Source organism: Ochotona curzoniae, unplaced genomic scaffold (assembly GCF_017591425.1).
Source record: "Ochotona curzoniae isolate NIBS_2020 unplaced genomic scaffold, NIBS_Ocur_1.0 contig_50, whole genome shotgun sequence".
NCBI classification, from domain to species: Eukaryota; Metazoa; Chordata; class Mammalia; order Lagomorpha; family Ochotonidae; genus Ochotona; species Ochotona curzoniae.
This window is the reverse complement of record NW_024466446.1, coordinates 10,580,145-10,584,198: the sequence shown is the minus strand read 5'-3', so window position 1 is coordinate 10,584,198 and position 4,054 is coordinate 10,580,145. Positions and strand designations below refer to the sequence as shown.

Sequence of the window (4,054 nt, the reverse complement as noted above, 5' to 3'; positions counted from 1 at the left end):
TGAAAACCCTTATGCCTTTAGCCTACCCACCCAGTTGTGCCATGAGTTGCTCCAAGACCAGGTGGGCTCTGCCAATGCTTGCCAAGCTCCTAATGTCCACCTGTCCCATCACCATCCCCTGCTGCTCAAGGACCACTCCACAACGGTCGATGCACCTGCCACCCTCCATCCACCCCAGGGCCAGGCTGGCCCACAGAACACCCTTTTCTTTCCCAGCTTGCCTCTAGGCTGTTACAGGGCCAGGCAGGCTCTGCTGTTGCCCCACATGACTCTAGCCCGCCTAAGCCACTCTCCCACCCACTGCTCTAGTGGCCCGCAGGAAGTTCCCCTAGCACCATAAGCATGCCTAGCATGCATAGGGTATGCTCCAGGGCCAAGTGGTGCTCAACCAGACAGCCCAGTCCCCAAGCCATCTGCTGGCTGCTCCAGGGCCAAGTCTGATAGGATCACCCTGTGTCCCTAGCCCACCCAGTACCTGCTTCATTGCCAAGCTGGCTCAGCTGGTATCCCTGCACCCACAGGACTATCATCATCCATTTCATGGCCGGCTCAACTCTCCCAGGACCCCTCCCCACTGCACTCCTATCCTGCCCACCCTGAACCTGCCCACCCTGCCAGCTGCTCCAGGATCTGCAGGGCTAGCCCAGTAACCCAGCATCCCCAGCACACCACTCACTGGCCTGCTCCTCCAACACCAGGTCCACTTGTGCTGTGTCCACTGCACACCTTGCACATCCATTCCATAGCACCTTTCCCACTCTGGGGACAGGCCAGTTCAGTTGGTGACCCTCCTGCCCACAGTGCAATATCCCTTGTCCCCAGGACCAGGCTCCCAAGCCCATGTCCCCAGCTCATCTAGCTTGCTTGTCCTACCACCACACACCACAGCCAAGCCAGGGCTAGGCTGGCTTTGGTAGTGCCTCCTAAGTCCCCAGCTTGCCTGTTGACCACTACTGCCAGGCAGGCTCAGCCAGTGTCCACAGCCACCCTCTGGCAGCTGGCTGCTCCAGGGTCACGTCGACTGCGCTGGCACCTCCAGCTTGCAGGCATTCCACAGTCTGGCTGGCTCCGGCTATGCCTCCTGTGCCCACAGCCTTATTACCATCCTCTCCAGAGCCAGCTTGCCAGCCTCCCCATACCCAAACTATCTTGCCTGCCACTCCAGGGCCAGGAGGGCTCAGCCAGTTCCCCCAGCACCCATAGAGGCTGGCTGCTCATGGCTCCATCTTACAACAGTTGCTCTTGCTCCCCTCCCCACAGTGCAGCACTCAAGTGTTCCAGAGTTGCTTCCTGCTTCTTCTGCTTTGGGCTGCAGTCTTCATACGGCAAAACTAGGACTTGAGATAATAAGATTGTTCTTCAAAGAGTCATCAAAAGATGCTGTTACTTGCAAGCGTCACTGTGTCAGAGCTTCGGCCGTTCACATTCCATCCTTCTGACTGCGGCAACTCTGGCTTCACAATCTTACGTTTTTTTCTACACGTCTGTGCTGCATCTCTTGCAAGACTATGAGTTTCTCTTCAGCCTGGGCTCTAAGGGGGCATGAAGGAGACTGGTATGTGACATACTGCCACTTCAGGTCCCACGTGCAGAGAGGCATCCCTGGAAAGGAGTTATTTCACAAGTGAGCAGATAGCATTACATCGGTGGGCAAAGTGTGGCTTCCAATTTAGTGAACCTACACAAGCTGCTGACTTAGGACCATATCATTATCAAAGAGTGAAAAACAAAATTTGTACAAGTATGTGACAAAAGTTTCTTCCAAGAAATAGTTCAGTTTAGCTAAGTATTTCAAATGGAAAAATAACGAGTAGATAATTCACAATGAAAGAGGCCAGATGCACTGGAAAACTTGTTACAAATCCTTATGACAGAATTACATAGTTAAGAAAGTAAGAAAGTAAGTAAAGTAGTTTTAAAATGTTAACACTAAGGGCCCGGCGGCGTGGCCTCACAGCTAAAGTCCTCACCTAGAACGCACTATAATCCCATATGGGTGCGGGTTCTAATCCCGGCAGCTACAATTCCCATCCAGCTCCCTGCTTGTGGCCTGGGAATGCAGTCGAGGACGGCCCAAATCTTTAAGACCATGCACCTGTGGTGGGATACCCAGAAGAAGTTCCGGGTTTCTGGCTTCGGATCGGCATAGCATCGGCCGTTGCAGTCACTTTTAGAGTGCATCATCGGATGGAAGATCTTTCTCACTGTCTCGCCTCCTCTGTACATCTAACTTTCCAATAAAGAAATAAATCTTTACAAACAAATGTTAACACTAAGATACTCACTTTTGCCCATCACAAGTGTTTTCTTTCTCTAGGCCTTCGAGGTTTCTTTCCACGACATAAGCTGCCCACTGGAAGTAATGGAAAAAAAAAATAAAAGAAATGTAAGAAAGGAGGAAGAATATATGAGAGAAGGAAAAGGGTGACCATACCGTCTTCTTAAAACCACATATTTGAAATATATTCACCACATGAGAGTTAAGGTTTTTAAAAACATTTTAGGCACACCAGGGGATGGCATCATCCTGTTGCCATGCTCCCAGGGCACCAGGTGAGGGGGTGAGGGGGCTGAGGCTGCAGCTTCAGTTGGGGGAAGGCTAAGGGCATAACACTGGTGGGCATTGGGGAACCGGGAGCTCATCACTAGGCAGGTGGAGAGAACCTGGGGATTTCCTTATGTGTCTGGTCCTGGGTGAGGTGAGGAGAGCTGAAGAAAGAGCCCCAGGTCAGCACACTGCTCTGGTGTGCTGGTGAACCAGGCCTGGAACCCGCAATTGGTCTGGATCTTGGGTGTGTAGAGGGGTAAGACACCAGGCTAGCATATATGACAGGAGCTCGGGACCCTGGTGGATGGCAGAATACAGGACCACCACACCACCCACTGGGCTTCCGAAGACTGGGCTAGGCACAAGGCTTGTGGATTGATTAGAGAAAGGAGCAAGGAGATATGGGGTAGGAAGGACCATCCTGGGAGTATTGTGTGGATGAGGAATGGATCCTGAGGGACTCCCAATCACAAGCACACTGTACTGCAGGTAAGCAAGGGGAATGAGACTAAGTGGATCGGAGGGGAGAGACCTAAAGATCTTTAAGGGTCAGACTGATGCACCAGCCCACATGGGAAACTTGGGCTGGGCTTGTTAGCATGGAACACTGCTGACCACCACACAGCTGTACACATGAAATCCATGGCTGGGGACCTGTCTGACAGGGCTAGATCTCAGTATCTGACAGTGAGTGTTGGATAAGGGGATGGGTCACATCATGCTAAACCATGACAGCAACCAGCATGCAAGAGAACCAGGGCTGGGGGTGGACCTAAGCCTACGGAATTACATTAAAAAAAAAAAAGCAATAGTTTGGAATTTAACATTAAATATGTCCATATAAAATGTTGACCTGAAGGGAAGGCAATTGGCACACAGCTTCAGTTGCTGCTTGAAATGCACACATTTCCTTCAGAGTCCCCAGGTTTGACATTCATTCTGATTCTGCTTTCTGCTGACATGTAATTCTGGGAATCACACGCTCAGTAACGTAGGCTAGCCTGCTGCACCTGCTGGAAAATGTCAAGACTGCAAGCAGACTCTCTCAAACTGGTCACAGCACCCATTGACCCATGCAAGATCTGCGGCTGGGAACAGGCCTGGTAGGGGACAACTGGAGAGAATTAGAGTTCGGACTGGAGGTGGGCCAGGCTGAGCTAGGATGCCTCTCTCTCCTGCATTCTCAACCCTGGTGCATTGAAACCAACAACTTCTCAGAACTACCAAAATCACTCAAGAAACACCTTGGAATACTTCCCCACAATGGGGTCTCCTTGATCATCAATTGCTCATCTCCCCCATCACCAAGTACTGATGTAGTTTGACAACAAGGAGTGGCCCTCTTAGATCCAGGCTGGACTGTAATACCCATTGGTTCCAGTGGAAGTCGGGAATGAAAACAGAACCAACCCAGCAATTGCAACCACCAGCTGATTGGGGCGATGGACCTTGCCAGGCCCTGTACTTGTTAGCACATACAAGAAGTTTCTATGGAGATCTTCCTAA

At 51.2% G+C, this 4,054-nt stretch overlaps 1 long non-coding RNA gene across 1 annotated transcript; it reads right to left on the bottom strand.

Moving 5' to 3' along the window:
* Positions 1 to 1,507: 1,507 nt before the first annotated feature.
* On the bottom strand, positions 1,508 to 2,356 carry LOC121162006. Its single transcript, XR_005884747.1, has 2 exons — positions 2,286 to 2,356; positions 1,508 to 1,602 (listed from the first exon to the last, which is right to left on the bottom strand). It is a non-coding gene; the product is annotated as an uncharacterized LOC121162006 (long non-coding RNA).
* Between the last annotated feature and the right edge of the window lie 1,698 nt (positions 2,357 to 4,054).